Source organism: Mus caroli, chromosome 10 (assembly GCF_900094665.2).
Source record: "Mus caroli chromosome 10, CAROLI_EIJ_v1.1, whole genome shotgun sequence".
In the NCBI taxonomy this organism is placed as follows: domain Eukaryota; kingdom Metazoa; phylum Chordata; class Mammalia; order Rodentia; family Muridae; genus Mus; species Mus caroli.
Genome location: NC_034579.1, coordinates 45,462,215 through 45,480,084, shown reverse-complemented (window position 1 = coordinate 45,480,084; position 17,870 = coordinate 45,462,215).

Below are 17,870 nucleotides of genomic sequence, written 5' to 3'. Positions count from 1 at the left end.
GGCCCATTGGACTTGCAAACTTTATATGCCCCAATATAGGGGAATGCCAGGGCCAAAAGAATGGGAATGGGTGGGTAGGGAAGTGGGGGGGGGTATGGGGGACTTTTTGGATAGCATTGGAAATGTAATTGAGGAAAATATGTAATAAAAATATTAAAAATTAAAAAAATTTACTTTTGAGCAATAATTACTAATTTGGAATTTATTACTATTAATAATGTCAACATCTAAACAAAATTTAAATGTACTTTATCCAATCATTTTATTATTGTTATTTTTTACATGCAAACTTGTTCAGTCTGCCAATTCCAGAATTGTTAAGCATTGTTTTCTATACAGAGATAGATAGAACATAACTTAATGAAGAGTGAAAATTTACTTCATTTTTAGTATATTTAGTTATTTCATTTATTATATATTGACACTATTCAATTATTTTAAGAAATTAGGAGATTTCATATGAGATTTGTAGTTGAGACAGATATTCTGTAGAAGTCTTAGACCATTTTTAGGACCTTAAAACTGCAGCATAAAATTTTACCCTCATATCTAAGATGAATTCTGGCTGACCATATGCTAAGAAACTGTCCTATCAGGAACACATGCCCTCACTTTGGGAAAATCAGAGAGTTTCTGGAAGGTCATTTTTCTTTCTGTGTTATGTTATCTGAATTTCTACTGTTTAGTTATTTACTAGGATTTAAAATAATTTTGACAGTCATTTCTTGTTGCCTTTTTCAAATCTCAGAGAGATACCTCTGTTTGAGGTATCACAGTTGCTTAGTAAAGAAACAGATTTTCATGTTATCATTGCAAATCATGACTTCAGGAAGAGGAAAGTAGCAAAGGAAAGAGAAGTCAAACAAAAGTATTTACCCAAGAAAAATGTAGAGCTTGTAGAGCAGGCCTCAACTTTTAAGTCCTGTTTCAAAACTTTTCCTTAAGCCATCATCACTCTTCTGACGTACTTTGTACCCTGTACTTTGATATCATTAGTTGTAGATGGTTTAGCTTATTTTTTTAACCAACATTTTGCTTTTTAAAAGAACCAGTCTGTGTTCGTGGATAGCCTAGTGCCTTATACAACTGAAGATTAAGATCTGGAGATTGTACTAGTCAGGGTCCTCTAGATAAATATAAATATATGTAATTATGTTATTATATATTTGTATATAATATATACATTTTTATAAGTGTTATAATAATTATATTTATTTTATTTATATGTATATATAATTAATTAGGATGGGTTATATGTTGTGATTCAGCTAATCCAACAATTTTATTTTTAACCAATGGAAAAGCCAAGAATTCTATAATTGGTCAATCCACAAGGCTGGCCATCTCAGCTGGTCTTCAGTGTATGCCAGAATTTTGAAAAAGTATACTATAACATCAGTAAAACAATAGGCTTGCTAGCAAGGTGAGAGCAAGCAGGCAAAAAGAGAATCAGTTTCCATGTCCTTTATATAGGCTGCCAGCTGAAGGTGTGGTCCATATTAACAGTGGGTCTTCCACCTCAAAAGATCTGGATTAAAGTGCATCTTCTTACTTCAAAGATACAGGCTAGAAGCATTCTTCCCACTTCAAATGATTTAATTAAGAAAAAACCCTCACAGGTGTATCCAGCCAGTTGTGTGTTAGTTAATTTCAGTATAGTCAAGTTGACAACCAATAATGTCCATCATAAGTCCACTCTTTGTAACTTAACACACATTCATATCTTTTTATGTCATGCTTAATTTCCAAATGAAAACGATAACCAGATCACATGCCTAGCATGCTTTATTCTAATACAATTAGAAACACATCACATACCTAATCAGATCATAAGTGTGTTTAAGATGATATAATTATTCTTCACATAATTGAAAACACATTATAAATCTAGAATAGATCACAATGTCCCTTGAGGTACATTTTAATATCTCAAACACGATAACCATCAACATTCTCTTAATTGATGTTATATTACATGAAAAAGAAATTGAGAAAAGAAAACAAAAATATCTGTACAAATATATTCTTAATATAGTCCAACAGAAATACTCATGTCAATCATGATCCTCATTTCTAAACTGATCAATGGCCATAGCTAGTATTTATAACTACCTTCCTCTACTATCAGTCTGTATTTCTATAGGAGAGATAAACTCTTTAGAATCTGAGGGTTCAAAGTTCTTGGCTTCAATAGATTTCTCCACATATACCCATCCTAAGTTATCCCCATTACATTCTTTACTAATCAATGGCCTTACTTTAACTGCAGATACCCTCTGAGACTGAGCCTTGAATTCATGCTATAATTTAGCCAACCTTATAATGAAAGCTTTGGTTTGTTTTTTTGCAACTTGAGGTCTGTGGCTGCTGGGTAAAAGATTCTCTTCCAGGTTACACTTAGAAACTTTTAGGCTGTTTATGTACTTCTGGAGGTGATCAATTGTTCATATGACATCTTATGAATTTTATGCTCATATGTAATTTTTCATTGAGCTTGATTCAGATAAATGACTCAACATATATCAACTGATGCTACAAGCAAGTCTATTTTATTAATCATAACAAACATTTTTATGAAGTCCACCAAAGACATAGGAAATGGCATTCATGTTTGTACCATACAAAACTACCAAGCCAGACCTGTGATTTTGAGAATAATGGCAGTGAAAGTATCACCCAATTGAGTAGGGGTAAAGGACAAACTCAGCATATATATATATATATATATATATATATATATATATATAGTGTGAAAAGAATTATAAATAGTACCACTATGCGATGAAATATATCACTCTGCCTAAATTACTTATGGATGCAAATTCTTTAGGGAGCCCAATCTCAAGGGTTGTGATTAGAGTTCCCCCTACCCTGACCTTGTAGAACTGCAGTTGAGTTCAAGGGGTATATTTCAAAGTGCCCAGAAATTTATGATATTCATTTTGTTCTTATGGTACAAATGGTGCTATCTATCACAATGGCTTAACACAACTTCATGAGGACATTTTAGACTTTCAGAAGAGGTTACTTCAGTATCTTGACATTTCTTTGAAAATCTAAAGCTGTAATCATGGCTTTATCAGCTACAGAAACTTTTACCAAGTAGGTAAATGTGTGTGTGAATTACATATGTGTGTGTGTATGTGCATATATAAAGTATTTAATATATATATACACATATATGTGTATGTGTGTATATATATGTGTGTGTGTATATATATGTGTATATATATGTGTGTGTATGTATGTATATATATATATATATATATATATATATATAGTGTGAAAAGGCTAAATTTTGCTTTGCTAATAACCATACTTAGCGAGGCAGGTCTCTCTTTCCTGTGCTTCTGTCATTTGTATAAATTTATGGGAACACTTCCTAAACATCCCAGACAAGACTGTTGTTCTTCTTTTTCTAGGAGTGCTTAGTTCTCTAATTGTTGGCACTAAATACATTGTAAGTTAATTAAAAAAAAAACCTAAAAGACAGTTTTCCTTTGAAATAGTAGAATTTAAAGTTTTGTCCCAACTAGCTTTTTAAAATTAAATTAAAAAAATTATTTTCAAGAATAGAAAAAGATATTTAATATAAATTTATAAATATTTAATGAGCATTTACTATTTAGCCAGTATTATGTTAAGCTGCAGAACTGGAAACAAATAAAATAGAGATCTTTAAAAAAATGCCAAAGACAAAAAGCAAAAACTTATAACTAAGTATAATACACCACAAAAAAAAGACAGTGTGGTTATGAACCTCAGAGGAGTGAGCACTTATTTATTTTCACTAATATTTCTATTTTGCCTTGACTGAGTTTATGCTTTTAATTGTGCCTTGCAAATAAGTATGAATTAGTCAGATTTTTTTAAAAAGAGGGAAAGGATTTCTATGCAGAAAAGATTTTTTAAAAAGAGGGAAATGATTTTTATGCAGAAGAAAAGAACAGCAATAAAGTGTGTTAGTTTCACAAAATGGAGAGCTGTATTGGAGAAGTCCATATTCATCTGTACGGACTTCTTATGTGTCCAACAATATGAATAGAATAAGCAAGTGCCTTGTCAGTATAGACACTAATGAACCCAGAGTGCCCCCCTCTTCATCTGCTTAGCAAACTAAGAAACAATAGTGTGATGAAAATATCATGGACATTATTTCTTTTACAAAATATTCATCTATCACTTCGTAGATGAATACCTTTTAGAAATTGGAACCTGGGCCTGAAAAGATTACTCAGTCCTTAAGAGCACTTGTTGCTCTTCCAGAAATCATGGTGTGAGTGCTTGTGCAGAGCGGTAACAAGGTGAGAATAAGGGACCGTCTGTGGATTCAAACTCACTCCAGCTCAATACTAATTCTTTCTGGAGGCAATGTTCTCAAAGACCTTATTACATTACACTAATCATTATGTGATAAAGAATTTACATTTAAGGTAAAGCTTCCAACACAGGACCCTTTAAGGAACAACCAGTATAGAGCTAGAGGAGGGGTATCTAGCACTATGCTGTATATATTTTGCATGTTAATTTTAAATTCATTTTTATCTTCCTCCTCATGTGCAAAGCTGAGGGGTGTGAAAATTATGCACTTATTTGCAGAATTCTGATCAGACCTGTTAATCTAAAAGTATAAGTTTGTTCATCTGTATTTGCTTCATGGAATGCTTTACTACCACAAGAGAAATTCTGATTTTCCAAATTGCAATGAGAAATGCATCATGTATTCATTACTATATAACAAATAATCTAAAAATATAGGAACCATTTATCAGTACAAGGGACACAGACTGGGTTTTTGGTGGTAGGAGAATCAGCTACATGTCCTTCAGCTAGGTGTGTGGCCCATTGGCTCTTCTTTGGTGTTTGGCTGGTGGTTAGCAGTGGTATTAACCACTGGTCAGTAAGTCTCCTGTCTACTATGTCAGGGTAGGCTTGTTCATAGGTGATGGAACTGTTCCCAAGAGTGAGAGGAAAGAGATTCCACTGCTTGGTAAGAAGACCATCACATCACAAGGGGACCTGGCTAATACATAGAAAAGTAGGAGGAAATCATGGTCATTGTTGCAGTCTGTTGTAGAAAGTTTCTGGAATATTTTGTAGTAAATACTATAGTCACAGTAATACACTTGTACACTCTAACAGGAGTAGGTACAGTAGACAAAACTCCTAGGTAACCAACAGAAACATTTGTGACTGGAAGTAGTAGTAGTCATATAGATAACAGCCCAGGACAGAGGCTGTTAGCCTTGTTTGCTTATTTTCCTCTTTACACTTTTCCTCTCAGGACATTACCGCCATTGTCATATTTCCTCTGGGCTGTTGTTAAGAACAGGGAGAGGCAGATAGAGGTGGGAGAGGAGGGAAAGGAATTCTAGTATACTTTCCTTTTTAGCTTGGGGAATAGATAATAATAGTGGTGGTGTCCACAAAGCTGGGGCGAGGGAAAAAGAACTTTATGAATGTTCCTGTGGACTTGCCACTACCTTCATTGTAATCAGGAAAAAGTGAAAAGTGTATTAGCTAGGTCCTGTCTTTTTGCCCATCCAAATTCCCTCTTCTCTCATCCCATGAAGATGGCCTGCTGTAAGTCACACCCATTGCTTAATGGCTTCTGGAGGCAATGGTATCACAGAAAGAGAGTGAGGAGGTAGAGCTCTCATTCCCTCAGCCAGTCACCTAGCCAGCAGAGAATGCCATCGAACACACTTTTGTTAGGGATTAATTATTCCAGTTTTATTTCTGCTATATTTGATTCTTATAGCAACACTTGCAGGGAAGGGACTATTTGTTTTACTTATAAATATGGAAATTAATGTAGTTCAGAGAGTGATGATATAAGTTATTGTTTACTCACCATCTTACTGTCCCCCACTTTTTTCAAAGCTACACTAGAGAATAGTCAAGTTGTATCCAGTATTAATTTTAATTCACTGTAAATCTTTGCCATAGCAGAGGAGCAGTCACTGTAGGGTTTTCTTTAGAGAAATTGTGATTGAAATTATTTTATTTTCATTTCTTAAAAAACATCTAGTTAAGAAAACAAAAAGAAATGGCCAATGACTCCATGGTCTAGTAAAAATAATTCTGTTAATTTCTCATTTTGCATTTGGCTGGTAAGCAGTAGCTATAAGCCCACAAACTTCATTTTAAAATGAGAGAAACACAAATGTGAGCAATTTTCACTTACTCAGAAAAATTATTTTGTGACATCTGTCAACAACAATATGAACTAACCAATACCCCCAGAGCTCATGTCTCTAGCTGCATATGTAGCAGAAGATGGCCTAGTCGGCCATCATTGGGAAGAGAGGCCCCTTGGTCTTGCAAACTTTATATGCCCCAGTAGAGGGAACTCCAGGGCTAAGAAATGAGAGTGGGTATGTGGGGTGGGGGGAGGGTATAGGGGACTTTCAGGATAGCATTTGAAATGTAAATGAAGAAAATATCTAATAAAAAATTGAAAAAAATTTCTTAATATTGGAGAAATTTGTTCACCAGTATTACAGTAGGTTTAATCGGGGCTTTGATAAGATGTGTGAAGTGAAAGCCATTTCATTCTAGCTCAAAGACTGTGATCCACCAGTGGCCCTTGGTAGATTACCTAACATTCCATGTTACCCAAAGCAGAAGAATTCATCTACCTGGCCCCGTCAATCACCTGGTAGAGATCACTCCCCAAAAGGCCGATTCACCTTAAGCACTACTAAAGAGGTGGTAAGAATAATTATCCCTTTAATGAGATTATGTTCTCTTTCTTTCTAGAAAGCTTGCAGTCCTTAGGGAGGTACCATGAAACTGTCTTAGGAGTCAGAAAGGTATAAGTTTTCTTGTCTTCTCCTGATACTTGGAGCTTTTAAAAATTCTTCTCTAAGCTACTCTGTCTCTTTGCGCCATTTAGATGAAGACAAATAGCAGAATTCTTCCTCTTTCCTCCTATGGTCTGCTGTTGAGATTTACAGCTTGCCTGTACTGTCCTTTTTCTTTTAAATGATAGAAAAATTTCCCTGAGTTTTACTTTTTTGTCAGATCTTAAATTCTTTTACTACATGGGTAAGAACTGTAAGAAGAGGCCTCAACTTACCCAGTAATATGTGTCTCCCTAGGAAAGGCTCCGAAGAAGTTCTGGCAATACAAAGTCATACATGTGGTATCTAAAATGCAAGAATACTATTTAAACATAGTATTTCTGTATGTGTTTTAGAAAAAACTTGAATATAGGATGTTAGTCCCTCTTGTGTATAATAAAGGCTATGTTTTCTTCTTGACACATATACCTATGGCTCTATTTGTTTCCCTTTTAACACATATTTAAATATTTACTCATTTTTATTCTTTGCCATTTGGGAAGCTGAAGAGGTAAACTGATAACATCTGTGGGGTGATTAACACTTATAGCTGAGGAATGGTGCTGTGTTAGCCTGTGAATAGCAGTCCATCAGCAGCAGTGAAGGCTTGAGCTGTGTCTTTAGCATCTCATTAGACTCAATATCTGAGAAAAAGACTGAATAAAATGAACTTCTCTTTCACAGATCTCTGGCTATCAATCACCCTGAGTGTCTTCTAAATAAGTAGCAGTTGGCCCTTTCTGAATTCTGTAGTGTGGTTTCGAAGTAATTTCTAATCCTTTAATGAGGATAAAAGTTAAGTAATTTCTTTTTAAAATCCAAGCAGTTGACTTCATTCTATTTTTCTCTGTTCCTAGTATGAATGATATTCAAAGTGGCTGTTATAGGTTTCTAAACAAAAGGTCTTCTTTTGTACCTGTACGCTATTGTTATAGAACACTTCTAAGAGTAATAACCTTCATCATTATAACTTCTTGCAAATGACTCCCAAATCGGGGCCTGTTGACAGTCCTTCATGGAAGGACTGGGTGGGCAGAGTCATTAGGCCCTCAGCTGAGACTACAGTCATCTGTATGCAATTCTGCCTTAATTGTAGGTCTTGAGAGGTGTTAGAGGATGCAGTAGTAGAAGGTTATCTGGAAGTGGAGGCTCCTTCTATGTAGTTACAGGGTAGCCATTGTACATGCTGGGGTTGGTGTCATTAAATTGTAAGTAGCTCAACATAAAATAGTCTTCCTGTTTCGGGAAATATTAAAAAAATGAACTTGCATGTTCCCGTGCTTGTGCCAGCAACTCTCTTCCCTGGCAGCCTGGCCTGCCATGCACTGGTGGGCAATGGCGGACCTCTTTTTATCTTGTGGAGACTCTGATTCAGTGCTCCAAAATCTTTCCACCCAGCTCCCTAAGTTCCTACTAGGAGGTGGATATCACGCCAGCACCATGCCTCAAATCCCCCAAGGCCTTTCTGGCAAACCCATGCTTTGCGGCCATACCTTTTTCTTTGAACCCAGTCGAACCACCAAGTAAAGGAAAACGCCACATAGACTTAGTTCAGACACAATGGTAATTCAATCACTGGGCACAACAACTAAAATCCTAATCTGTAAGTCTTATTAAATCTAAATCCTCCAGTGGTGAATCCTGACTGATCCGCCATTGAAACTAGGAGACACTCATAAATAGATCTTGTCCTCACGCTATCCCCCTTCAAAAGGGAACATAACTCTCCCCTGCTTCCTCTCTTCCCCTCACCAACCCAGAATTTCCACCTACTCCCCCAGTGATTGACTTCTTTATTTATTAGAGGATTAGTTCACAAGAAGTCTACTGAGTATGACTTACTCCCAGGAGAACAGAATTAGCATCAACATATAAACAGCACCAGGCCCATCCACAACATCTTTCCTTGTTTTTCTAATTTCTGATCACAACAAAATGATTCTATTTTGCATGGAATTTTTCTGATGTTTCCAGTTAAATGCCCAGTCAAGTCTTTTAACATATTATATGCACCAATTTCCAGGAACCTTGTACTTGTCTTAGTTATTGCTCTATTGCTGTGAAGAAATACCATGACTAAGGCAACTCATAAAAGAAAGCACTTAATTGGGGGCTTTCTTTCAGTTTCAGGGGGTTAGTCCTTTATCATCATGGCAAGGGGCATGGTGGCATGCATAGTACTAGAGAAGTAGCTCAGAGCTTTACATCTTTGTCTGCTGGCTAGGAGAGAGAGAGAGAGAGAGAGAGAGAGAGAGAGAGAGAGAGAGAGAGAGAGAGACTATGTCTAATATGGGTTTTGCATCACCCAGTGGCACACTTAACTCCAATAATATCAAACCTACTCCATAAAGCCACACCTCCACACCTCCTAATCCTTCTAATCCATTCAAACAATTCTACTTCCCAATGACAAAGATTTCAAATATATGAACCTATGGTAGTTCTTAGTTAAACCACTACAATCACTATAATTTGACATAAATATATATTCACCCTTGTATAATTTTATAGTTGAAGCATACAATAGTTTGAATAAGTCTGGCCCCATATGCTCATAGTCATTAAGGGGTGGCACACTTGAGAAAGATTAGGAGGATGTATAATCTTGTTGGAGGAAATGTGTCATTAAAGGCAGTTTTTTTTAAAAAGCAACCAAGCCAGGGCCAGTAGTTATCACTTCCTCCTTTTTGCAGATCCAGATGTAGAATTCTCAGTCCTTTCTCCATCACCATGTATTCCTGCGAGTCACCATGCTTCCCACCATGATGATAATGAACTAAATCTCTGAAACTATAAGCAAGCCCCATTTAAATACTTTATTTTTCATAAGAGTTACTGTAGGCATGGTGTCTTTTCATAGCAATAGAACACTGACTAATTCAGAGTTTAGTACCAAGAACTGGGGTATTGCTCTAACAGATCAAACTGTGTTGCTTGTTGGTAGAATGTGGACTTTGGAACACTGGATTAGGAAAGTAGTAGAATACATCATGCTGGATGTAATAGGCCATACTAGTAGGAGCATGGAAAACAGTGCTGGGGGTGATTTAAACTGCATGGGTATGGCTTATGATGGTTCATAGGAGGAGAATATTAGTAATGGTCTTAGTGGCCTAAGACCATTCTTGTGGTGTTTTGGCAAAGAATATGGGTGCTTTCTGAACCTGTTAAAAATATCTACCTAAGACTAAATTGAATAATTTGGACCAATGGATTTAGGAGAAGAGATATAAAAAATAGACTAGTGTTGATTCTGTTGTATAGTTATTTTTTTTCTTTTCCTTTTTCTTTTTTAAAGATTTATTTATTTTACACTGTTGCAGTCTTCAGACACACCAGAAGAGGGCATCATATCCCATTACAGATGTGTGTGAGCCACCATGTAGTTGCTGAGATTTGAACTCAGGACCTTTGGAAAAGCAGCCAGTGCTCTTAACATCTGAGCCATCTCTCTAACCCTATTTTTAGTTATTAATGATCACTCTTATGCAAGGAGCAAACTGAGCAAGGAAAAACATAAAATGTACAGGTAGAAGTGAAAAGGAGCATCAGCAAGGGCAATGAAGATTAAATCCAGTTCTCAAGGATATAAAACATTTGAAGAAAAGCGTGATGCTTAAGAGAACAAAGAGAGTGGGGATCTCAGGACAAGATGCCACCCAGCTTAGTTAAGCAGTGAAGGAAACCATCTACTGGATTTTCAGTCAACTAAGGAACTCGGATTCCCAAGCCAGATAAGGAATGGTAGAGTATTTCCTATACCCCAGACAGCTCTTAGAGAGCAAAGAAGGATAGGGCTGCTCCCCCATTAAATTGGATTTAGGCCTACTCAACTCTACAGAGTCCAGAAGCCAATTAGGCTTCTGTTTCCCAACCATAGGACGGCCTTATCAGAAATTATGTGACCTGCAGTCTGCTAATACAGCTGACATGCTTGAAAGGCCCCTGCCCCCACTGTAGCACTTCCTTCTTTGTCTTCCTGTCCCCCATGATTGAGCTCTTATCTACTTGCTAGTTGGTATTAATCTGTTTATACTATTCTAAGTCTGCCATATGTCTGGTTACCTCTCCTCGGTTTCATATATCTGACTTCCTCATCTCAGTGGTGAATCTCCTGTACCTGACTGTTTCAAAGAATCTCTCTTTCTCAATCTCTCTCTCTCTCTGCAAGATGCTCAGCCTTCTCCTATAGGCCATACTTTTTTCTTTCTTTTTTTTATTAGAAATTTTCTTTATTTATATTTCAAATGTTATCCCCTTTCCTAGTTTCCTCTCTGATAATCCTCTATCCTCTCAGACCTCCCTCTGTTCCCCAAACCACCCACTCCCAATCCTGGACCTGGTATTCCCCTATATTGGGGCATAGAGTCTTCACAGGACAAAGGGCCTCTCTTCCCATTTAAGACCAACTAGGCCATCCTCTGCTACAAACATAGCTAGAGCCACAAGTTCTACCATGTGTTTTCTTTGCTTGGTAGTATAGTTTCAAGGAGCTATGAGGGTACTGGTTAGTTCATATTGATGTTCCTTCTATGGGTCTTCAGTCCCCTTCAGCTCCCTGGGTACTTCTCTGGCTCCTTCACTGGGGACCAATGGATGACTGTGAGCATCCACTTCTGTATTTGCCAGGTACTAGCAGAGTCTCACAGGAGACAGCTATATCAGGCTCCTGTCAGCAGGGTTTTGTTTAGGCCATAGTTTTTTATTTTAACCGAGAGGAATGCTCTTTAGGCAGTCAAGGAAGGATAGAGACAGTGTACAAAAACATCACTCTAACATCTTCCCCTTTAAGTCCAATAAAAGGCTCTTTTTCTTTTTTAAAAATTTATTTATTTATTATATGTAAGTACACTGTAGCTGTCTTCAGACACACTCCAGAAGAGGGCATCAGATCTCATTACAGATGGTTGTGAGCTACCATGTGGTTGCTGGGATTTGAACTCAGGACCTTTGGAAGAGCAGTCAGTGCTCTTAACCACTGAGCCACCTCTCCAGCCAAAAGGCTCTTTTTCTAACATCAATAAACTATATATAAGAACAGTTATGAAAACTATTACATAGGAATTACATTCATAATGTCAAGTCTATATGTATTTGGTAACCTTAGAGAAAGTACCCTACTATCTATCCTATCTTAGTGAGTCCAAAGTTCTGTACCTAATCCACCTTCTATCATAACTTGCATCTATCAATGCAATTCAAGAAAATGTCTCCTTAGACTTTAGATTATTTTCTTAAACCTTCACTTGAATTTATTGGTGAAACTATAACTATCTAGTCTTCAACTCCATCAGAAACTTCAGAAGGATAAATATTGCCTGAGTAAACAGGAAATGCAGAGCAAGTAGCTTCCAAAACTAAGAAATGATGGAGGTTGCAGGCTACATGGATAATCACCCAACCTTTCTCTGTGTTGTTGGAGCATCCTATTCAGCCTTATGGCCAAGTGTATGACAGACTTTTTTTGGTGAAGCAGGACTATTGAAGGACTTGTCTAACTTGCCTTGACAAAGCTCATCAATCAATTTCCTTCATGTCCTGTGGGTTGTTTTTTGCCCTGTGGCTAGCTTTGCCATATTTGAAGAAAGCTCCATTTGGAGCTTCTTTGATGCCAATCATCTTTGAAGTAGTTTTGGGGTGCTGCTGGAAACAGACACTTCTCACTGTTATGAAAAGCCTATGTTAATAAAATATCTTCCAATGCCATATTCTGTATGTCTCTGAGATTTTTGAAGACCATCTGAAAGGACAAACATTGCTTATCTCATCTTTCCATTATCTGTTCAACTTTGAAAACATCTACAGGAGGCTAAACAAAGCTTATTTCTGAAATTAACTAAACTACTACCTAATATGACTGCAAATTTGATTTATTGACTACTAACTTATATTTAATTATCCTAAAGAGTTTGTAATAGGAGCTTTCAACGACTTCACATTGCATGTTTAAATGAGTTACATAGATGCCTTAAACATACATGAGTTAAATGAGTTACATACATGCCTTAAACAAAAGTTGAAATGTAAATATACAAACTATAATCTTACTTTTTTATCAATATATAAAATCCATACCAAGTGTAAAATATTTGGCTTATTAATGCTCTTTAGTCTAAAAGTAGATTAAAAAACCAACCCTTTTATCCTACCAGTCCTATATCTCCCCTTTTTTTCTGTAAATAAGTAAAATAAAGTATGTTATGACTCATTTTTTCTTTATATCTCCAATCACCTTTTGCCCTAACATTAGAAAGAACAGAGGAAAAGAAAATGAAAATAAGAAAGAAATCTCTGAATCTAACTTCTTTTACTTTGTTGCTTTTGAGATCATACTAACAACTTATGACTAACCTCCCATAAAGACCACAAACATGATCACTCACTGAAGGACCAAACAATACCCACCCCACCTCTTGGGAATTAGGCATTGCTCTCTTAAAATTTCTTCCTGCTATCTTGAAGTGATGTTCTCTTTTGGGGGCCATAAGAAAATTGGGATATTGGATAAATTCTAAGAAAGCTAGCTGTATCATTTGCTGTCCAATCCTTATGTGAAGGAAAAGTTCAGGGCTTAACTGAGCTGGAGGTTGAAACAGTATGTAAGGCTGGGTCATCTTAGCTAGCTATTGAAAATTTTCTGGATTTAGAGTTTTGAAGAAATACCATCTGAGGCAGTCTTTGAGGTAGGATCACTGGGCTACTTGTCTTGTCTTTGTGTCTGGTCCTTTTACTCTGAAAACATATAAACTTTTAAAAGTGGTATACATTTTCACATTAACACGTATATGAAATGTACAGTGTGTACAATTCAGCTAAAGATGATGCTCTGCTCTATGTTTGAGTAGGAGAAAGGCATCAAATTTTTAAAGTTTGAACTGTATATCTAAACTGTAATATAAATTTCCATCCATGGCATATGAAGGAATGGCATGATGAATCTTGAGGGCTCTGTAGCCAACAAGATTTATTGGCTATGCTTAGTTATTGTTCTAGCTGGAGACATTCATGTCTCAGTCAGTTTCAGAGCTACCCTCTAATAGAAGGATCAGCATATACCTTATCTGCTTTGTTGTTATTCTTGGTTTCTTCCTTTGTTTCTACAGCCAGGAATGTCACGAGTTCTCCCTGAGTCAAATCTAATCTTTATTTATTTTTGTGTTATTCATAGCTTTTCTTTTCCCGTTGAAACAAAGACAAAACCTCTCCCCCAAATGCAGCACATTTTCTTCCTTCTATTCTGAGATTATTACATATATATGCTGATCTAATTCAACAATTCTTTCCAAAAATCCAGTGTTTTTAGTAAGTATGTATATTATCTGTCTCATTGACATTAAAAAAAATCTAAAGTCAATGCATAATTTAATCTGTCTCTGGGAGATCTATCCCCTTTCTATTCTATGAGCATTTATTTTAAAGTACTGTTAGATCTCTCCAAAATTGCCTGTCCTATAGGATTTATTTGTAACATTTTCTGTGCTATAATGTTTTAAAAAAATTGCTACACTTTACTGAATACATATGCTGGGGTACCATCAGCTCCAATCATCAAAGACATTTCCAAGATAGACATAACCTCTAATAAATGTTCAGAATCCGCCTTTTCAGAACTTCAAGCATATTGAAACCCTGAATATGAGTCAACTGTATGATGCATTAATGTATATACATATTTTAATTCTCCAAACTTTACAAAATAATACACATATGCTACATATACATACTCTCTAATGTAGTTTCATTAAACATAACTTATATTTGTCATTCAACATATAGACATTCATCTAGTAATTAATTCTTGACAATATTAATATATCTAGTCTGATTGTGTTTAGTTATAGCTGAAGCCTCTTTGTCTAGCATTTGAATAGGCTGCCATTACGCAAACTTGGCACAAGGTGGTGTGGTAGGCTTTAGATGGGATTTCTTTGATAGTCCTTTATTCTGAATCAGGATTTTCCAATCTCTTTTTTATTGTCTCCATTCTAGCACTTAATTTTCAGGTTTTTTTCTTCTCTAAATCTTTTTTATTTTGATTTCTCTTAGAAAGTATATATAAAATTGCAATCTTTTTATTGAAAACATAGTTAATTGTATGCTGATAACTGAAAGAAAGTTATACAGGGTCCAAAGTCCTTCTTCTACAGTGTTTTCTGTTTTTCTTAGGGAAATTTTTTTTTTAATGTCTAGCTCTTCTTTCTTCTGAGACTTTACTTTTTATATTCAAACTCAGTATTTTTTTCTGTGATGGTCTCTGTTCAGTGTTTTACTGTCTTTAGCATTTTTATACCTTTCAAAACACTTCTATCCATTTCTCTTTTTTTGTTCTCAAATTTAATATATTACCAGTTCAGAAGTTTTGACGTTTCTCAGTCACACAGAATAAACAAAATGGGGAAACAATCCTCTGTCTTTCTCTGTGTCTTCAGGCTCCTCAGACCAGCATGTGCCTATGGTTCCACTCCTAGCAGGCTACCTTACTGGTTCTGGGCTGGTACTGGTTCTGGGATGGAGTTACTGTTTGTCCTTCCATGAGAACCTAACCTTATAACTGGAGGCAGTAGCTGGGAGCCAGTTCTGGGAAATTACCGAGTTCAAGCTGTGCAAGGCTGGTGTCCTGCTGTCTTCAGCCTGGGAGGTTCTGTGTTTTCCTTCTCCCAACTGGCTAGAAAACCATGTCCAGCTCTGAGAGATGTTTGTCCCATGCATTCCAACCAGGACTTTTTCTCAAGCTCTGAACTTGGGTTTTACAATCCCTTATGTTGGACACCTTTTGTAACTTTGCTTTTTGCTGCCTGCAAGGCTTAGTTTTACTTACAATGCTTATGGCATTGATCTCCAACTAGCTCCTAATTTATATTAGCCTGTTTATATTAATCTAAATATGCCACATAGCTTCTAACTTCCTTTTTTGTGGACGAATCTCACACCTCGACTCTTTCCCAAAGTCCTTCTCTCTCTCTGCCAGATGTCCCACTTTCTATTTACCTTCTGCTATAGGTCATAGACATTTTATTTTGACCAAGACAAAGGTGCCGTTGGTAGGCAGGAAGGACAGAGGCATGTCTTCACATAGTGTATAAAATCATCACAAGAACACCCATAGTCTCCTAGATTTCAGTATTTTGTCACCAGGGAGTGGCATTATTTGAATGGGGAAGTAGGCGTGTCCACGTAGGAGGAAGTGTATCACTGAGGGTAACCTTTGAGGTTTCCAAAGCCTGTACCAAGCCCAGAGTCTTTCCACCTGTTGCCTGTGGCTCCATATGTAGAACTCTCATTTACATCTTTAGCACCATGTTTGCCTGTGAGTGATCATGTTTACCTCCATGGTGATAAAAGATGACTCCTTTGAAACTGCAAGAAAGACTCAATTAAATGCTTTCTGAATTTCAGAAATTTCAGAAATGATAGAGTTGCCAAGGTCATGGTGTCTTTTCACAGCAATAGAAGACTAAGACAAAGCATTTGTATATAAGTCTGCAAATTTTAATGAGTATAGAAAAATTACTCCTATTGTACATAAGAAAAGTGTACTTTATTTTGAAATTATTTTTAAAATATATTTTATTAGCATATATTTGTTATATGTAGTAATGGATTTTATTATTATGATATGTTTCTACATGTATCCTCTACTGTGATAATGTTCATTGCCTGCCTGCCTGCCTTCCCACTCCAACTATAGACTTCCTTTTTGTTGGGGGGGGGGGTTGAGACAGGATTTTTCTGTGTATCCTGGCTATCCTGGAACTCACTCTATAGACCAGGCTGGCCTTGAACTCAGAAATCTCTCTGCCTCTGCCTTCCAAGTGCTGGGATTAAAGGCATGCACCACCACTGCCCAGCTATAACCTTCCTTTTATCAACTAGTTCTCTTTTTACTTCCTCATTTTTTTTTTTCTTTTTGTGATCTGATGACTTTAAGGAGGAATTTTCTTTGGATATAGTTTTTTTTTATTGTATATGGTCTTCACATTTGTGTGTGTGGTGCACTGACATCACACATATATGGAGGTCAGAGGTCAACCTTATAGAATTAGTTCTTTTCTTCCACTTTTATATGAGTTCCAGGGACCAAGTTCAGATTTTTAAGCTTATAAACCAAACCTTTGCCTGCTGAGCCTACTCACTAGCCTCTGGAGTGGTTCATTATGAAAGCATGGATGAGGGTTTTTTTACAGGGGGTACTAGCAACTTACCAGTGACTATATGACTGAAGAAAAAGTCATTTTCTCCCCTAGCAACCAAAATTGTCTATAAATCCTCAGAAGGGATGGAGCCCCATGAGTCCTTACCCATCAAAGACAAAACATTGATGGGCTCAATGGCAGGTCCTGTTTTAACAGCACACTAGGCCAAGACAGTTCCACGTGGAAGGGGTTTTATTGGGAGGGAGAGACAAGGTGGCAGCAGAAAGAGAAGAGGGGGAGAAGAGAGAGAGAGAGGGAGGGGCGTTCTCCTTATTTATATGGAAAAATGACATAATGCAGGTAAAGGTGGGAGGGGAGTCAAGTGGATTCTGGGAATATGGTGCCTGTTATATTGGCAACAGGTTTGCACGTCGTGCTGTCACCTATGTGATGTCATAGGTTTGGAAGGTCCTGATGCCAACACTCAATCTTTTGCAGCTAACTACAGCTGTATAAATGCAGTAGATGACATCACTTCCAAAAGACCACTTCACCCCTCTCACTGACTTACATTCTTTCTACCACCTCTTTGGAAATGTTCTATAATCTTTGAATGGAATGTTATGAATTTATGCTAAGCATAGTGAAAAGTTTGATTTCTTTTTTTTTAATATTTTTTATTATGTATTTTCCTCAATTACATTTCCAATGCTATGCCAAAAGTCCCCCATACCCTCCCCCCTACTTCCCTACCCACCCATTCCCATTTTTTGGCCCTGGCATTCCCCTGTACTGGGGCATATAAAGTTTGCAGGTCCAATGGGCCTCTCTTTCTAGTGATGGCCAACTAGGCCATCTTTTGATACATATGCAGCTAGAGTCAAGAGCTCCG